At 41.0% G+C, this 20478-nt stretch overlaps 1 protein-coding gene across 2 annotated transcripts in view; it reads right to left on the reverse strand.

Moving 5' to 3' along the window:
* Positions 1 to 20478, reverse strand: part of gli1 (GLI family zinc finger 1) — a 76334-nt gene that overhangs the window by 42245 nt on the left and 13611 nt on the right. The window contains exon 1 of one of the 2 annotated variants that reach the window (XM_050038358.1): positions 15404 to 15583. The exons of the other annotated variant lie outside the window; for it this stretch is intronic. The gene's annotated coding sequence lies outside the window, so the exon portion shown is untranslated. Of the gene's footprint in view, positions 1 to 15403; positions 15584 to 20478 lie in introns of those variants that run through there. 2 annotated transcript variants of the gene reach the window in all.

The raw sequence follows: 20478 nt of genomic DNA on the forward strand, positions 1-20478 counted from the left end.
AGGTGTGGAGTTTGAAAGAAGTGGACATTAAGGAGGCTGGGAGGGTCTAATATAAGATGCTATTGAGTTGCATCATGGGAAATGTAGGATCAAGTGTTTTTAGAGCTTGACCCAAAACTAAATCTGGATATCTCGGCTTCTGCTATTTCAAATTTGGCCATGTGTTTGTTTGTTTGTTTTTGTCAGTCTCTTGTGAGTCCCCTGATTTTTAGGAAATCAGTTTACTGATAATTTTATTTATGACAATAATAATTCCAAGTGTACTGATCTGCATATTGTTCCTAGAAAAGTACTGCTAATCAGTACACATTTAATCACAGCTTGAAAAATATTTAAATAGAATAACTAAAATGAAATTTTTATTAGGCGCAAATCATTTATGAATGTGTCAAGTATTTGATTATATTTAAACAATTTTTAAAAAATTATTAATTACTTAGTGAATTACTTATTAATACCATCCAGGGCCCATGCATTTTTATACTCATTAATAAAATGGAATTGTTTATGCTTCATCATTGTAATACATTTTTTCTTAGTGAACCACCAGGGTTTGACTGAAACAGCAAGAACATAAACTGCCAGTGTAAAAACAATACAAACCCACTGTCTGCACAGATAATACCATAAAAAGACTCAGCTCTTTACTATGGGCGTCCCTTGGAGGGCAAGGGAAATCATTGTTCTGTATATATCGATATGAAAAACAAAACATAATAGCTAGAGTATTTAATATTTTTGCAGCTAAATGCGTTATCATGGCGTTACACTACGGTGCAAATGTAGTGACAAGACGTGGTGCCACCAGTATTTTCTCTTAATGGCCATGGGACATTGTTGTTTGCATGATCCCATATATCAGTCTATAATAAACCCCATAATAGCGTAAATATTTTTTCTTTTTACAGCAGCAAGCTAAGGCTTCTGTCTGCTGTGTCATCACATTGTGTGCTCATGAAAACGTTTTGTGCTGTGCAAAACCAGGCGAAAACGTGTAGTGGCACCAGAGGAATTAATAATGAAACTATTAAAAACACCTTTGCACTCTGCTCAGACAAGTTAGCATATCTCAAAGCTAAAAGAATGTACATAGTTCCAATAACTTATAAAGTGTTAATAAGCATTATGTTGATTTTTATACATTTAGAAATCTTTCAGACCAATATTTTGTTTTGTTTTTTTATAAAACATCCAACTTTTATGTTGTTTTTTTTTGTTTTTTTTTAATTTATATGACACAAGTTCAATACTTTTATCAGTTATTATGGCTAATGATTAACATAATCTTTTAGCTGAGGGTGTGCAGATTTTGGAGATGTGAGGTGTTTAAAGATATTAAGAAATCACATCACAATAAGCAAAAATACCAATGTAGGCACTGGTGGATCATTTCTACTGCAGAAGTCAGAGGGCAACATGACACAGTGACCGAGGCTGATGTAATAATAGGTTACATGTAAAATCCCTTTTGAGTTTTGGATGGTTAAGTTGAATTTGTTTTAATTCCTACAGCATCTTATCCATGTCGCTCGAGGCCGACTAGAAAGAAAGAGAGAATTCCACCTGTGCGATGGCAAAAAAAAAAAGCTCTTGGGTCACCAGACGTTTCTTATTCATTACCAGCTATAAAGCCTGACAAAGAGAAAGCTTCTAGCCCTTCTTCTGCCTCTTCACTCCCTCGCTCCCTCTCTCCCTCCGGCTCTTCATGGAGAACAGAGAGGGGAATCATTCAGCGGCTGAAAAGGTTAAAGTCTAGCCGAGGGCTGGAGTTCCTGCGTCTGCCAGGGGCACCTGAAGAGGGGCAAACATTTACCAGCAAAGAAAAGAAGAGGAGAAAAAAAATCAACAGCCTGCCCGAGAGCCGCAGGGTCCGCAGTGAGTGGCGGTGTAGGGCCCTTGGAGAGTTTGTCTTGTAATTGAGTCAATTGTTGACCCCCTGTTCAGCCTGCCTCTGCAAATCTTGGGAGGAAAAGCCTGCCGAATAATTAATGTTCTCTTTCCTCCTCTCCCTCTTGCTCTTCATCTATCTATCTCCCACTCCTCTTCAGTACCCCTTCTCTTCTTCCCTTGTTTTCCGTTGTCTCAGAGGATAATTGTGCTGTGAGTCAAAGGCAGTCATTTAGAGGAGGGGGGCTGTTCAGGGATCTGCTGAGGCTTACAATCTTCTTTTCACCCCAAATCTTTCTTACCGCCCCCCCAGCACTCGCTCTCTCCTCTCCGCTGCATTCTCCCGCTTTTTCATTCCTCCTTTTGTTTGCACCGTGGGATGAATTTTAATCACTCCACTCTCCACCTCCGATCTCAGTCCCCCCTCATTTTTTTCCCTCTCATTCCCCAGTCTGGCCACTCGTTCCCTGCTCCCAACTTATATCCAGCACCGCAGCACCTTCTCCCCTTACCACTCCTGCACTGATCAGCCCCTCAAAAGCTCTGAGAAAACAGGGACGCAGATATAGCCCTTTGATGACGAGAGGAGTGGAGTATTTGTCACTCCAGGTTTAGCACAGGCCAAATGTGTTTAACAGGCACGGGGGACAGAATTGGGAGAGAGGGAGAGAAAGTAGGCGAGAATGACAAAAAGAGGGAGTTTAGGGAAGAGGAGGAGGAGGAGGAGGGGGACAGCGGGACAGAGAGAGGAGGGTCTCATTCTGTTTGTGAAGAGCGATCATTTTTAAATGCCTCCTTCATTCGAGAACGGTTTGTTTGCATAAGGGCTCTAGTGTTGTGCTCCTATTGTGCTGGCTTATCCCAAGGGACAGTGCAAGCCAGGGACACTGTTGTGATTCACATTTCACACATTTACTTATTAGCAGATGCTCTTAACAAGAATAGTTTGACAAAGACCAAGTTGAAAAGTGAGAGTAAAAGCATATAACCATGGGAGGAGCGAGTGTAACATCCACTGAAAAAACTTCAGGAAAGTAAATTACAGGTAATCACAGATGAAGTCCCCACAGTAGAAGCTAGAGGCCACCACAGCCAACACATGTAAGCTTCCTGAGAAGCCAGTGGTGACACTTACGACAGATTTTTTTTTTCTTTTTTAACGAGGTCCCACAGGCTGTCCTCGTTTCCTCTCTGCAGGCCACAGGCGGTCAGCCTGAACATTTGTCCCAGTCTGGCTGGTCTGCACCAGCTGAAGACATTTACGAGGGACATGAGAGGGTCAGACAGCTTGATTTTTTTATGGTGATGTCAGGATGTCCGCACTAAGTATGATAACTTATGGAACAAATTCATAAACCACAAAACACTGGGCTCTTGATCCTTGTGGTGATGTTGTGATTACATGTACAGTATGTTTGATGGATTTACTGTTTTAAGGCACTTGAGTATTTCCATTTCATGTTACCTTGTACTTTTACTGTACTTATACTGTACCAACACCATAAAACATTCAAATGTCCAGTGTGTAGGATTTATGGGGATATGTTGGCAGATATGGAATATAATATAATAGGATGTTTTCTTTAGTGTAAAATCACCTTAAAATAAAAAATGTTTTTGCTACCTTAAAATGAGACATTTATATCTACATGGGGAGCTGGTCCCTGTCCACAGTAGTTGCCATGTTGCTCCGCCATGTTGCTACAGTAGCCCAGAATGGACAAACCATACACTGGCCCTAAAAAGGTTTAATCACATTTTCACATTAGCCACTGTAGTTGGCAACCCCTCAGCTGAAAAGCATTGAAAATACAATGATTTTCAACCTGAAACTGCTTCAGTCAGTGTTTTTACCAGTTTAAATCACCAGGTCTACTGGTTTTGAAGAGGAGGAGACCTCCACAGATAATTCAGCTCCTGCTAAAAACCATCTGCACATCTGGATTTTGTGTTATCAAAGAATAAAGATGAGCACACATTAGCAGGAGCTGGGCTAGCAACCATTGTCCGACGAGCCAAACGGCATTGGGGAAACATTGTTTTGTTTTGTTTTTTAACATAAAACGGCTTTATTAAGTGTTTTTAGCAGTTTAAATCACCAGATCTGTTTGTTTTGAAAAATAGGAGACCTCAGACGAAGCTCCTGAACAATGAAAACTGAAGGTATGCTAACCAGGAGATCACACTTGGCACATGGGAGAAGTTTCAGCTGGTTGCAATCTGCAATCCTCACCGCTAAATGCCACTAAATCCTACACACTGCTCCTTTAAAATGATGCTTACATGTTAATGCTTCAGTAATATTACAATACAATACAATTGAACAATATATATAATTACTAGAGACTAACCTGATGAATGAGACAACACCCTTTTAGATCTGGTGTTGCACAGGGAGAGTAAAGTCCTCACTGCCTCCCCTTCTCTGTCTCTCTCTCTCTCTCCGTCTGTCTCTCCACTATCCGCTGCCCTCCTTGTGGAGTGTTTGTTAGGAAATCCTGAACAAACCGCAGCTGTTTGTTCTCTCTTTGTCGATGACGGGTTTTTATTGACTTCTACTATTGACAATCGCACGACTCCTGTTGGCCTCGCACAAGCTGGATAACGCTGTGCAAATAGGTGTATGTACACACACATTCACAATCTGTCCGAAACACGCTCACAACCTGTGTCCAATTCACCCCGAGCACATTGTGGGGGGGGGGGCAGACAGAAAAGATAGATTAGAAAGAGAAGAATACACTTTATATATCACCGTAAAATGATTACGGTCTGGTGGAAAATACCTAAAGCTTGACAATAAAATGGTGTAACAGATGTCTTAATATCTAAATGACACACAGTGTGTGACCAAAGGTATGTGGACACCTGAATGTTACTTCCATATGAGACTGTTTTTGTGATTTAAAAACATGGACATTAATGTTGTTCTTCCACTTTTCCTCCAAGCTGCTGCCACCAAGTGGGAAGGATGCTATTAAAATATCACTGAATGCTTTGGTCAGAATGGTTTTCAAAGCTGCATTACAGTAAATTGATATCATTTTCTGTTCTAGCTGTTCTATTAATTATTTGCCTTTATTCACTTTGTCACCATATCCACATTAATTGGACGGCACTTGTATAGACCCACTCAAAGCAATTTTTACAGTTCACATTCACCCATTCACACACATACTACTGAGTAACCATTCACATGCTCTCACACACAGATGGAACAGCCATCGGGAGAAATTTGGGGTTCAGCATCTTGCCCAAGGATACTTCGACATGCAGACTGGAGGAGCCGTGGATCGAACCTCTGTTCTTCCGATTGGCAAACGAACCGCTTTATCTCTGAGCCTCAGCCACCCTGATGATTATTAATCAAAAAATTTATTGTGTAAATATTTTGTGAAAGTGCCAATAGTCAACTCTGCAATATCGTTGGAATATCGATCACAGTGGATTTGGTCAAAAATATTGTGATATTTGATTATCTCCATCTTGCTCAGCTGTACTCAGAGTTTGGTTGGTGTTGAGTGGGATTTTTCTGGGATGATTTGCGGTCATTTCAATGTTTCTGAAATATTAAGTACATTCTTGACCAAGGACAGGGGTGTCCATATACTTTTGGCCATATAATATATGTCTTCCAGGGCTTCTAAAAGGCATAGATACAACAGCAGTTCACACTACAACAAAACTAGGACTGGGCAATCAATCAAATTTTCTTTTCAATCACGAGTTTTGCTTCCAATGATAAAAATAAATGAATAAACAGGATAATCGAGACAAAATTATCATTGTTCACAATTATGCTCTTGTTTTGTCTTGTGTTGTAAATCTAGTGAATCCCTTTCCTCTGTGGTGGTGCACTTGGCATTGGCAACTTCACAACTTTCTTGCCAGATTTAGTGACTATTCAGACCCTCTTGGGGACTGATTTTGGAAAAGCAACTCGGGACAAATTCAATGACTTATTCTGACCATTAGGGAAAAAGTGAGAAATACATCAAAGATATTATATTGTAATTTATTTCCATGCATGCTGCTTTGAGTAATCGCAGTCCTGCCAACAGTGCAGGGTCTTGAATTATTTTCAAAGGTCAAGAAGTTCAAGAAAATCCACTGTTAAAAAGACGAGTTTTCAAGTTAAATAAATGCATGATGTTTCCAAAGTCAATGAGTAATCATGTTAAATAATCTTGATCAGTATTGACCAAAATGATCTTGAATATGATTTGTGCCATAATCAAGCAGCCTTAAGTGAAACACAGTTGTAATAACCTGTCATCGTTGCCATTCACAGCCATTAAACGCATCAGTGTGAGTCCAGTTAACTCAAACAGGAGGGAAGAACTCTCCAGATTCTTTGGCTCTGACTCAGAGCTGAAGGTTAAGAGAACAGGGAGTGAGAGAAAGCCAGAGAGCGAGATGGAGTAGTGAAAAAGAGGTTGACAAAAAACACACAGGGAGCGGAGCAGAGCTTCTGTGTCAATGAAGGAGATCATGGATGCCAGTAGGGGGCTCAGCCGTCAGCACAATAGACCCCCAACCGAGCCAAAACCCCTAATACCCATACTCCTATTTCACACATCTTTACAAAGCACCCATACAAGCCACATCCACCTCCCCCCGCCTCCACACTCAGGCCGTGCCCCGCGATTGCAGCAGGGGTGACAATGGTGAGAAAACCCTCCGTGGTACATCTAGGGGCCATCCGGGGACTCACGCAGGGGCCATCAGGACACCTTGTCTTTGTGTATTGGAAGACAATAGCGACATCTCAAGGAACAGTACTAAAAGCTTCCTCTGTCCTGGCAGGGAGCTGTTAAGAATGACAGGGGCGTCAAGTGTCGGTGATAAATGGGTCATTATCATCTGATCTAAGGTGAAGTGTGGAGCTGATAATGAGTCGCTGCGTCAAAATCACAGTTACGAGTGAGAGCCTGTTGTGCTGCCACACAAATGACTGTCGCAACTGTTTGAGGACAGCTGATGTTAGTCAAACTGAAGTGGTTTCCTCAGAGGTTTTGATACTGTGATACCCGGATAATGGCAATGAATCTTGCAGAATTATAGTATGAATTATACATGTCAGTTTGAGTCTCAACACTTAAAGGTATGCTATGCAAGATTTTTCTAAAAACGATGCCTCTCAATCATCTCTTAGAACCCCTTAGAAGTTTGTGGCAGTGTACATGGGTGGATTTTGAGACAATGGGCCCCTGGGCACAGATATAATAAGGGCCCCACCACCTCTCCTATTTCTCTATGAGGTAGCTGTGTCTTTTTGTGTCTTACTGAGGAAATTCTGTGTCTTCCTTGGTAGTTTTGTGTCAATCTATAGTTGTTTTGCTAGTTTGTTTTGTTTTTTTAGTTATTTTGTCTCTTAACAGTTCTTTTGCATCTCTCTGTGGTCATTTTGTGTCTCCTTGTGGTGGTTTTATTTCTCTATGAATTTATTTTGTTATTTTTTGGTTGTTTTGTGTCTTATTGAGGAACTTTAATGTCTTCCGTGGTCTTTTGGTGTCTCTTTGTGATCATTTTGAGTCTCTCCCAGGCTGGTACATATTTGAGTGACGTTTTGCAGGTGAAGGCCAGTGGGCCCCCTGATACTTTGGACCCCTGGGCCTGTAGCCGGTGGGCCCGTACAGTAATCCATCCAAAGCTGTGTATTTATCTTAGGAGACCCTGCCCTCTCCCTTTGTTTTCTTCATATTTTGCTGCGTTCAGGACGTTCCTGGGTACAGCACCCAGGTGAGGTTGAGACTTTGTAAAAAGGAAGCTACGAAAATCAACAACATTCCCACAATAGTACAGGACCTTGCAGTGGACATACAAGCAGTGCATGGAGGAGAGTTTGAATGTAACCGAATTCCCACATAGTATAGCTTTAAAACATGTAACAAGACATGAATACTTTATAATAATGATCAGAATTTAGTTATTTTCCTTCCTGTTAACAAGCTCCACCACTGAAATATTTTAAATGACCCTAGGCGTTATTTATTAAAGATCTCAGAGTCTTTTGGGTGTGATCTGGACGGTGCAATGGGAGAGACATGCAAACATTTCTCTTCTGCCAAAAGAAAACATCTTGAAAAAACTAATCGCTGGGAGCGGGGAGGAAAAATATACCTCAACATCCTGGGCAGCTCCGAGGGAATTCTGGCTCAGGCCCAAACACTGGAAACAGGGTGAAGAAGGCCGGGCTTTGTGGAGTAATGAGGTAGGGAGCATAGTGAGGGGCGTTAGGTAACTAAGAAATGATTTGCATCGGCAAAAATGTGACCGTTAGTGAAAGGGATGACATGAAGCGTTCAAGACACCTTCAGAGAATGGTGATCTTTGTGTGAAAGCAGGAGTAATTTGTCTTTAAATCAGATTGTTCTTCTAATTAAAACTAATACTGCAACATTTCTTTTCATTAGCCTCTTTGCTGCTGAGGGAGCTCATTGCATCAGTACCCTTAGGGGCATTCACAGGCTAACAAACTAGCCTTTAGTCATGATCTAGCTTAGCTCCACTAGCCTCTCAACCCGGCTACTGGCCTCCACTCAAGCAGACCCCCTCCTCCATTTACAAGGCCCTTCAGTGGCCGGCTGGTTGCTAGACAATGTGCTTGGTTATGTAAAGACCCTCCTGCACACAAAAGCCAATGTGGGCGCCTGTTATGTGCAGCTCTTCAGAGCCCCGGGTCAGTTAGCAGAAGAGCTCTGGTGCTAACACTCCAAGTTAAAAACGTTTGCTCTTCAATGTGTTTACTGAGAGGAGAGGAGAGGATGGACCAGTGAATTATCTGCTACTTGCTAATTTCACTTCCCCTCAACTTCCAAACCCCACTTGGCTGAGGTTAAACAACTCCCTTGTTGACCTGTGGGTGTATTAGAGGGTTGTGTTAGTAAAGGTGAGCGTGTGAACGGATGCGTGTACACGTGTACGCACACGTTGTGCTTATTCTTATCGCCAGTTACTCTGGTTTTTACATATCTCACAAGAACACCATGTTTTCGCAGTCATATCTCGATAGTGACAGCCCTGAATTTTAAAGTCTTGTCATGTTGTCATGTCTTTAAAGTCATGTCTGCTGCATGAAGAAAATTAAATCAGTCTAATAAAACACAAAACACTGAGAATGAGCTGATTGTAAGCAGGCTGTTCTCATTCTCTGTTCTTATGTATTCCTATGAAAAGTAATACACCAAAATTCGTACATGGCAAAAAACCAAAACCTCAACAACATACAAATCATACAACCACAATAACAGTCAGACCAGCTCTCCTTCCCTTTACTTTTGTTTGTCACTCCTGCCAACTGGACACCCCAGTGAATGAATTACATAGTACTCTGGGTGGCTGACAGTGAATGACACCACTGACATAAGCCTTTTGAGTTTATGTTACATCATATGAAAAACCAGGAGCTATTTATGACCGACTGTATTTGGTGAGAGAGAGACATTCTGTCCGTACAAGAACAACGAGAACACATTATGTCCTGCCAAAGCCAAAATTAGAGCTTAGTACAAGAGCATTCTCATATCAGGCTTGTCTAAGGACAAATAAACTAAACTAAAAATAAAATAATTAAAAATAAATAAATAAATAAAGACAATAGAAACATGTAGCTGATGATATAGTTCTCTGTAAATAAGTTGGTTCCCTGCTGTGTACAGGTATCCATTGTTGTACTACGTATAATGTGTGGACTAATTATGTTTGATGACTTGTCCAGTTGGACTAAAAGAGAACAACAAATTAAATCAAAGTACTACAGGTGAAATCATGAATATGTAACAAAATGTTTTTCATACAGCATGTCTGCAGTTAGTTATCAAATTAAAAGAAAGAAGTGTCAAAATGTAGGGGTGCACATTATATATCAGGCCGGAAGATTATCGGCCAATAATAGCAAATTTGTTATAATTTATTATTCTGATAATAAAATTATCGCAGCAATAGTGCAGCTCATACAGAACCACATTGCTTACATTGACTTCACTGGTGCAGCATCTAAACCGTTAATAAACACAGAGAAGAAGAGTAAGAGCAAGCCCAGCATAATAACTAGACAGTTTTTTGTTTATGTTATGTTAACAATAGTGGTATCAGTAGGATTTCATTAGGTCAGAGCCGTGGAATATTAAGCAATCCGCCTTTGCTCACTACATCTTAACCCAGTGGTTCCCAACTGGTCCAGCCACGGGGGTCCAGATTTCTCCTTAGTCATTAGTTCAAGGTCCACACAGTTTAATATATTCAGTGTCATGCTTTCGTTCGGCCATGTTGTTGAACTAGTTTGCCGTCTCTGTCAAGTATCTGTCCATTAGTCACTCACTCTATAGCAAGATATAGCACTTCAAAATGAAAGCTCTGTCCCCGAAATTTACTGTACTTTACAATAAAGTGTGTTTTTTACAAACAGGACAAGTTTGAGAGTCACTTGCGGTCCATTCAGAATGGATCCAACCTACTTTTGGACCTTGACCCACCACTTGGGACCCACTGTCTTAGCCTTTCTTAACCCCAGGTGTGCATAAACTACAGGTTATGATTAAGCAATATCACACGAGAGGGAGTGATGTTGTACTGTGATATCGGCACGACCGAATCACAGCCGTGACGATATCACAGTACAACATCACGAGCTCGAGTGTGATATTGCTTTTATACAACAGTTCAACAGTTAAATAAGCAAGGCTGATTAAGAAATGTTGAAAAATGAGGACAAAATAGATAATTTAAGCATTTTATTTGTCTTCCGCCAACAAAAATAGTTCCCTCAGGACTCCGCTGTCACCGTTGCTATGTAACGCAGACATGGTGCGCCAGGCACTTACTCTTTATACACATTTATCTGCACGTTTCCATTAATTGTGCAGCCGGTGAAATAAGTCTCTGGTGACTGCATGGTGGACTGTCGCTTCACAGGCACAGCCGACTCTGCCTTCTGATCTGACAGTATGTTGCTTTTCTCCAAGTCATTGAGCTCCGCTGATGAAACACTGACAAACCTGGATGTGTGCTCAGATGGATTCAGCTTCTCCTCTCCCTCATCTTCCTCTGATGACCATTCATAGTTCAATTCAAAACTTATTTTAGGAAATAAATCCATATTTTTGGCTGTTTGACAGTGGATGAATTAATTAGCCTACAACGCAACTGCTGACCTAACTGACACTAACCGTCAGTTTTGATTTGATTGTTGATTGCAATCAGCTGTGAGGCGGAGTGATACATACACAGTGAAATAACCGTGATGTTGTACTCCAATATCATCACAGTTTTACTGTCTCTCGACACTGTTGTGTAATCTTCCTTTTAAAATACAAAAATGTATGAATGTACAAATAAGTATGAGGTGCTTAGCTGGTGGTTTGCGAAACTGTCTACCTTTTTTTCTTGAGGTGGTAATCTCTAGGCACCTCATGATTCAATTCAATTCCGAATCAGAGGGCTACAGTGTGGTTATGAAACAATTATGGAGGCATCCAACTTTTTAAAATCTGTATGTGATTAATTTTTTCTCACTGTGTGACTACTTGCTGGATTGTATCCACCTGCGGTTGCTCACGCTCAGCTGTCTTCACCAAAACTTGAGAAGTCTTCCAGATTAGAATGTAAACACGATGCAGATGTTCACGTCCATTTCATCATCCAATAGGTTTAGCTGTAAGGAATGTACAGTCTGGTCTTACAAAATCGTTACAGGGGATCATGATGTCGTGACTTGGGTTTTAAATTTCTGATTAATGACATTTCTGCACTGAGACAGAATCTTTCAAGAGAGAATCGCAGTGCATCCAAGAATGAATTCTTTTCCCCCTAACCCTCGTATTTCTGTATGTTCAGGTTGACGGTTTTCTTCATTCTGAATCAATCACAGAAGAGGAACACAACTTATGTGTGTGTCTCTGTGCAAAGGTGACAACAGACAGCAGTAACCCTCCAGGCAATGACATGGTGGTAAGCCACTCACCTCAGACGCACCACCAGTCTGCTCTGATGGCCAACCAGCAAGGGAAGAAGTACTGAGGTAAAGCAAGCCACTGTGTGTGTGTGTGTGTGTGTGTGTGTGTGTGTGTGTGTGTGTGTGTGTGTGTGTGTGTGTAAAGGTTCGACTTAAAGACACACAGCTTTGCTTACACAGAAATACACACAGATCCCGCTGATGTTTGTACACCACAGACTGTCTCCTAACATGATGACTGTGAGCGATCAGGCATGATGTGGAACCACATAAACATGCCAGAACCCTGACTGTGTGAAATTACAGTACTGAACTGTTCGGTTTCAAGCAAAAACCCACAAAATTAGTTTCCTGAGTTTAAAAAACAGAGTGAAGAAAATATGATTGAGGACATTTTTTAATGTGACGACTTGTTTTTGAGTAGAACGCCATGCTAACGTCTTCTTATGAAAAAGATTTACCTTCAGGTTAACTCCTACAGAGGATGAAAACCAAATACTTAAATATATTTTATGTGTAAATGTTGCAGCTGAAATAGCTATTTTAGTAATTGATTATTTTTTATACAAGTAAAAAATTATACAAAAATTCGTTGTTTTTCTAATGTGAAGGTAAATCAATAATTCTGGAGGATTTGTGGTGTTGAACGAATAAAATCACATATTTGAGGACATCAACTTGGGATTTATGAAATTGTCATGTTTTTACAAAAGTGCTTTACAAATGAAGTTCATGCATGTGTTTGCGTGTGTAGGCCTTTGTGTGTATGAGTGTGCATATCCGTCTGTCTGCTGCTAATCTTAGAAACTACTGGACCAATAAGCCTAATATTTTTGTATGCACATTTATGGCTGTATGCTCAAGGATCTCTTGTGGTTGTGGTGATTCACAATTGTTGAAGAACCTGTTTTATTGACTGTTTAATAACGTCACTGACTGCTCATTCCTCACTCCTCTTTACCTGCTTGTAGGGGCCACAAGTTTTCCGTAAATCAGCTTGGCTAAAAAGAAGACTTACAGTCAGTTGCAGGCAACATTTTGGCCTTTGTTGTGGCTCAGAAACTGACATCCATTGAAAAGTTTGGTCTCATTTGGCACTGAAGCATCTGCCTATTAATTCCATACCTGATATGTTAAGATGTTAAGTGGAAGTCCCTGTATTTGTTATCTTCACCGCCATCTTGACCTTAAGGGAGCCTGGAGTTCCACTGGGCCCAGCTGCGAAAATGTTTTGTTCCCTCCACCGCACTGTGTCATAACACCTACATAATTGGCAAGATTAATCTATAATAAAAATAATTGTAAGATGCACCCCTTGAAAATATTTTCTGATATATAAGAAAACTAAATACAAAACTAAACTTTGCAGGTTGGTGCCAACTAAGTTTATTTGACTGTAATTTTGATTGTAGATCTTTGATTTATTAGCTGTTGTCATATGAGAGCAGATTTTGCAAGCACGCACAAACATGTCCTGTGTTTATCTCAATTAGGTGAATTAATAGTTGTACACTAATGAACAGCACTGGTTACCGGGTGCAAGTATACACACTATTTATTTTCCATTGCAACAAGAGATAGTAAATGTTCCAGAGCATCTTGTCCCTGAGATAAAACTCACAAAGACAAAGTTGTGTTTAGGCAACCTGAGATGAACCTGGACCACTGTGAACTCCTGCTAATGTGGGTTTTTCATCATGTCCTAGACAGTCACCTCCACCCACACAGAGAAAACACCCATATCTCTGACCATCTATACACACACACACACACACACACACTTGCACAAGGAGACAGCCAGACACACACAGACATACTGTATAGGCACTTGCATGCACACTCTCACTGTAAGACCCAATCACCCCCACACAAACTCAGCCTGACAAGCTGGAGCATGTGTGACAGAGCTCGTTGGTTGGAAACAGACATCCCTCTGCCCTGAGGCTCGGCTCTATCCCACAGGAAGCTGGAGTGTGAGCTGGGACACACAAGACGAGGGAGGGAGGAGGGGGCAGCCACAAGGACTCAACTCACCACCAACTGGAACTTCATGTGAAGGGATCTAATGACTTGCAGATCAGTTTGTTTGTAATTATGCATTGATTTGTTAGTGCTACTTAAGTTACTTAAATGATGATGGCAACAAAAAGTGGCACAAGAAATGGGAGAGAAAGGCATCTGACATGTGGGTCAAAGATCCCTGGCTCACAAGATCAGGTGTAGACCAAGGTTCACCGAATCAACACTCATGTTTGCACTGTAAATATGAAGCTACCAACACCAGTCGGCTAACCTAGCTTAGCACAAAGGTAGCTCTAGGTACCTCTAGCATCAATTTTGGACGTGGACAGCATGTCAGTTTCGGCTTGTTACATGCATAGTGTCTTTTCAGAATTAACTTCAGTGTTCACAGGAAAAGTAGGTTTCATCACCAAAACTACTTTAGGTTTAAACAACAAATCTACAGGGTTAGTTTAAAAAAAAAAAAAAAAAAAGATAATGGTTTAGGTTAAGATAACTATGTTTGTTATGTAACTTGAAGTAAGCAAATGACTGTCATATGACATGTGGCACATATGTCACGTGACAGTAACAACGTGACATAGTTAAAAACACTCGGCATTGACTTTTGGTTTTGCACGAAACATGAACAGCGGCCTCCTGGGTGAATGTCCTGTGCTTGTTTGACTGACTCACCACCCTGACCTCCCACACTACACAGACTTCCTTGCTCTTTATACTACATCATTGCCGCAGATGGGTTTACACTGGAGTTAGTCAAAGACCGGTATGTTTATACAGACGCTAAAAGGTGCCTTGTGCGTCAGAATCTGACGCCAACACCCACTGACTTGGCTGCCATATTTGATGCCCTGGGAATGAGAACGGACTGCTTGTTTTTAGCCTAGCCATTTGCCAGAAATGCCTTTGCTCTATATTTTTGCTACATGATTTTGTTGATCATTCGTGGTTCCTACCAGCAGGTTAAGAGGAATTAAGAGTCATCAGTCAAATACGGTCAATAAAACAGGTTTTTCAATAACTGTGAATCACTGCTCGAGAGGTCATTGAGAATACAGTCATAAATGTGCACACAAAATATTAGACATGACCCCCTCCAGGTTTTTGCCTAGCAGAGATAATAAAATTCAGCCATGCCTAATTCAATACATTCTTTGCACACTTTAAATATATATTGCTCTGTAACAGATACCTCTGAGTCAGCTCACAGACTCTTCTCCACTTGTGCTACTGTTAAACTGCTTTTTATATTTACCATTATATCTGAATTGTGACTTGTGGCTGTAGTGGCAGTAATTCAACAAACATTTGCTTGAAATATGCTTTAAAATGTACATATGAAAATGTATTAATTTTTTTTTTGTTCCAAAAAAATTATATTACCAGCCACAACCTTCAACCCAAACGTTCAGATAATAACCCACAACTTCCCTCGTTGCGCAATATCCACATCTGGGACCCTTCGCCCACTGTACACCCGAGCACATGCACAAAACACTTAACATTCACACAGACACATTGACACGCACAAGTGCTCACCACATTTCTGCTCCACAGCTGCACGAGAAGACAAGAGTCGATAAATAACCCCTTTGAATGGGATCCTGTGGGTTTCAGTGTTTGAAACTTTGAACATCCAGCGATTGTTCTCAGCAGCAGAACAAATTTCCGTTCATATCCCAAATGAAGTGTTCCTCTCACCACACTGAGAACTCAAAAGACAGTATGTATCTGTCAGACCGTCAGCAAAGCAGGGCTCGTAATGGACTACAGGTGCTAGCTAATAAGGGCCAATAAATGTGCCACAGTAGAACAACTGCCTGTCCTGTCCTGAACAGAAATAACGGGAACAGAGTGGGTTTAACTGCTGGGGAAACAATCAGCAGTCGGGAAAGTCCAAGAAAGTAACAACCTGCTGCGGAGTCATCACATTCGGATAAACTGAAAAGAGGCTGTATGGTTTTGTGTTTAGGAAGAGCAGAGACATCATTCATGAGTGTCACATTTTGTAGGACATTACATTGAAAGTTTTGCCAGGTTAATACAAACTGAAGCACCCTCAGATACATCTTATTGTGAGTACTGCTTTTTCAAGCTTACAAGTCCTGATTGATCTCTGTTTAGACATGCAATACCATACATTCAGTATTTTACTACGAGTTCAGTTGCTTCAACAAAGAGCATTAAAGGACTACTTTGCCCCACAAATCAACATTTGTGTATCAATTATTCAGCCCATGCTACGCTGAAATTGCAGAGAAAACTTTGTTTTTCTCACATGCCTCCACATTGAATGAAGAATCCAAAAACTGTGAAAATTCGTAATGAATTGAAGTCATAGGGGTCCATGTTTAACAACAGCAGAACTATATCAAAACATCAGTTAACAAACTCTTACATAACTCGTGCAGTATAATACAAGTCTCAAAAAAGTAAAACTTATCTTCACTCTCTGCACAGCAAGACTCCATTGACAAAAACAATAATTTTACCCCACAGGAGCTGCTGATCTACCACTGCCTCAATCAGCTGGTTTTTGTGTTACTGTGTGACTTCGGTGCTTTATAGGGTCAATTTAGATTCACATTAGTCATACAAATCCACAAACAAACTAACTGATGGAGGCAGTAGTTGACCAGCAGCTCCCGTGTTCTGCGAGGTAAAATGACATTTTGGAAGTTGATTCTGGCTTTGAGGAGAGCACAGATAAGTTTCACTTTCAGTTTAGTTTTAAACAGTAAGGTGTTTTAGTGAAAATGCATGCATTTGGCAAGCACTAAGCATATGACTGGATAAATGAGACTTGGATTATACTGCACGAGTTGTGTGAGAGCTTGTTAACACATATTTTGATATAGTTTTGCTGTTTTAAATGTGGTCACCTATGACTTCAATTAATCAAGAATTTTTTGGATTCTTTTTTCACCGGAGTTTTCTTTATGAATTCAATTTAACGGGGGTAAAAAATTGACATACAAATGTTCATTTGGGAGGTGGAGGATTTCTTTAAACAGATAAAACAACAACAAAAACTCAAACTCATAAAATAAATGGTAAATGGACCTGCATTTGTATAGCGCCTTTCTAGTCATCTAGTGACCACTCAAAGCGCTTTTTACACTACGAGTCACGTTCACCCATTCACACACACATTCACACACTGGTGGCCGAGGCTACCATACAAGGTGCCACCTGCTACTCAGTTTTAACACACTCACACACCGATGGAACAGCCATCGGGAGCAATTTGGGGTTCAGTATCTTGCTCAAGGATACTTCGACATGCAGCCTGGATCGAACCGCTGATCTTTCGATTGGTGAACGACCCGCTCTACCTCTGAGCCACAGCCAGTCAGAAGATTAGTCAAGAAGCTCAGGTCATAAGTACAGTGTCATTTTCTGAAGTTTGGCACACTTTCTAATGATGGTTAGTGTCCATCAAGTATATTTTATTTTAAATTGGGCTGCAACAAACAAATATTTTCACTATAAATCAATCTATTGAATAATTTTTAATGAATACATTAATTGTTTGGTCTGTAGAGTGTCAGAAAATAAAAACCAATGCCCATCATAAGCTTCTAGAGCTCATGTTGACGTGTTTATATTTTAAATGTCTTGTTTTGTCTGAACAATTATCCAAAACTTATCATAGAAGCCCCCTAAAAAACAGAAAATATTCATAACTGGAAAGTTAAAATTTTTATATTTCAATTATTTAATTAATTTTCCATCAATAGAATAATCTATTTATTGACTCTTGTTTCAGCTTATTTGTAAAAACAAAAAGTGTAACGTAATTAAATATATTTTTGTCCCAGTTTGTGTGAGAATGTAATATGATGTATGAAGAGTTACACAACACATCCAGGCAGCATTTCTCATCCATTCATCATGTTTAGGGTGTCGGGGGAGAGCTGGAGCATTTCCCAGCATGCACTGGGCGGAAGGCAGAGAACCAGCCTGCACAGGTCGCCAGTCTATCAGAGTGCGAACACACAGCGCTCTACTCTGTGTGAAAAGAAAAGTGAGCGTGGATCCCTGTTGACCCTCTGTGTATTCAGCTGAGTCTGGTCCTGTAAGCCCCGGCATAAATGCCCAGCATGGTACCTCGATCCTCCCCACAGACTAAAGACCAAGAGACTCACTCTCACAGCCTCTTCCTTTCACTGTACGCTGCCCTCTCTCTGTCTCACTCCAACACTCACAGAAAGACAGTATCTCTCCCCCGCCAGTTACTCTTCCGTTGTCCCACGCTCTCCTCAAACTTGTGCTGAGCAGGTGCATTACTGTGTGAGCTCCTGTCCTACAGGCTGATCCTGCTCTGTACCCCCTGGCATGAGGACAGTGACTATGACAAGAGCAGCATCAGAAGAAAGAAGTACATGAGGAGGAGGAGGAGGAGGAGGAGGTGGAGGAGGAGGAGGAGGAGGAGGAGGAGAGGACGACAACAGCTCTGGACCTGAAAAAACAACAGCTGCGACAGCCGCATTGTCATTCCAACATTTGCTTCATGCTGAGTGCAGCAGCAGGTCAGTTCACGGCATGGGAACCACAGAACTTATGCTGCTTTGCATCCTCAGCTCAAAGGACAGGTTAAATATTATTTAGAGCTGCCATATTGACCCTTCCTAAGTCCCGCCCCTTTTCTCTCTGTCCTCCAACAACAGCTGATGAAGCTTGGTCCCCGGCAGAACCTCGGTCAACTTTCCCCTTTCCTGTTGTATTCAGATATGCTATGTGCTAGTCTTGTCTATGTTGAAAAGAAAACAAATTTTAGAAGATGATGTGTCTCGGGGACTTTGGGGGGGGGGGGCCTATTTAAATGATCTATAGCGCATCGCCTGAAGTGCATGGTGCAAGTACATTTAGGGCGTGTCCAACTCCACCTTCACCACACATAGTCTGGGCGCTACGTAGGGTGCAAAGGGGTTGTATTTATTTTCTTAATTGATCATAGGTGGGTTTTGGGCGTAACATCAATTCAACCAATCAGAGTGCCATCCATTCCCCTTCAAAGACAAATTAGTGAGTGGTTTTCTGGGGAGAGTAATTACAAAGAGCAGTGATGTCACTGCAGCAAATATCGTGCTCTTAAGCAGCAAAACTAAAGACTATAGTTATAAACTTGACAAAAGAAACAGAACTAAACTTTTAGCTGCTGAAATAATCTAAGAAGTTACGCTGCCCCGAAGTGTGTAAATATGCATAGTGTCTCTCTTAATGAGGAGTTGGACAGCAGATCTGCAGCTCTGCTCTGCTCTCTGCTATGTTCACATTATAAAGAATGTAATAAATACTTTGTTCATTATTGATGTAATATTTCACAGAACCACAACCCATTCGCATGACAAACTATGCGCCCACCCACAGTTAATGTGAAGACCTACACATCCATGGGTGCATAGATGGGCGCAGGTACATTTGCTACTTTCACAATGTGGGTCCTGGCCATAAAAATGACAGCTGCATCAATCTGAAACTAGCAATGACAGTTGCGCTGTGCTGTGCACCACTTTGTGCCAGGTGTAAAGTAGGGCCCACAATCCTTTTGGATACATGATGTTGTATATAGTCACATCTTAACTTTGCCAATGTTAGCAAAATGCCAGCTAACTAGCTAGCTAACATATAGCTACATCAAGAGGAGTTAGCCCTATGTCAGATCCTTAGCCTATCCCTGTAAGGCTATGTGCCACCCTGAGCAACTTTTAGTGTTATTTATTTGGATATTCACGATGTCTAGCATCCCATTGATGACATATTCTTCCATTGCATAGGCTACTTTGGTCCTTGCATTTGGCTTCTTGAAGCTATGTTGCTTGACGCTCAGAAACAATCCATTACACACTCCAGCAGCCGGCTAAATGCCACTGACATCGCCATTTTAATTTTTGTCATGCTTGTACAATCTGGCTACAGTAACTAAGGAGGGGGCAGGATTTAGGATCTGTCAATTAGTCAAATAGTCGATTAGCTGATTAGCTGATTGACAGCAAATAAATCACACGATCTTTTAACCATTTTTCAGCGAAAATGCCAAACATTTGGTGATTCCGGCTTCTAAAATGTGAGGGGTTAATGCTTGTCCTTGTCACACGTAATACTGAATCTCTTGAGGTTTTAGACAGTTGGTCGCACAAAAAACACATTTGAAAATGTCACCTTGGACTAGGAACTTAGACATGTCTCCCTATTTTCTGACATTTTATAGTCTAAATAATGAATCAGTAATGAAAAGAATCAGTAGGATTTTGTCCCCCATCACGTACAGTACATTTAAATAGATATAGGATCTCTTCAAGACAAGTGTGGACATGAGGAACAACTACATCAACTAATAGTTGTTTCAGTGTATGTATGGGCATGTGAGTAATGTTTTTCTGGGCATTTGGAAAACAAAAAGGGCACTATCCAGTATCAGTGGGTCATTTTTGGATCAGTCATTTCAGAAACTTTAAGGTAGCCATCATCCTCCCACTCAAACAGAAGCTCTCGTGAGTAGCACGGTCACGGTGTGAAACCCACCACAGCCATCACACCTGCATCCATCCAGTCACAACATGTAGGTGTTTCTCCGGGTCTTCACCAGGAGAACTGACCTGCAGGGAGCT

The sequence above is a fragment of the Epinephelus moara genome, chromosome 24 (genome assembly GCF_006386435.1).
Source record: "Epinephelus moara isolate mb chromosome 24, YSFRI_EMoa_1.0, whole genome shotgun sequence".
NCBI lineage: Eukaryota > Metazoa > Chordata > Actinopteri > Perciformes > Serranidae > Epinephelus > Epinephelus moara.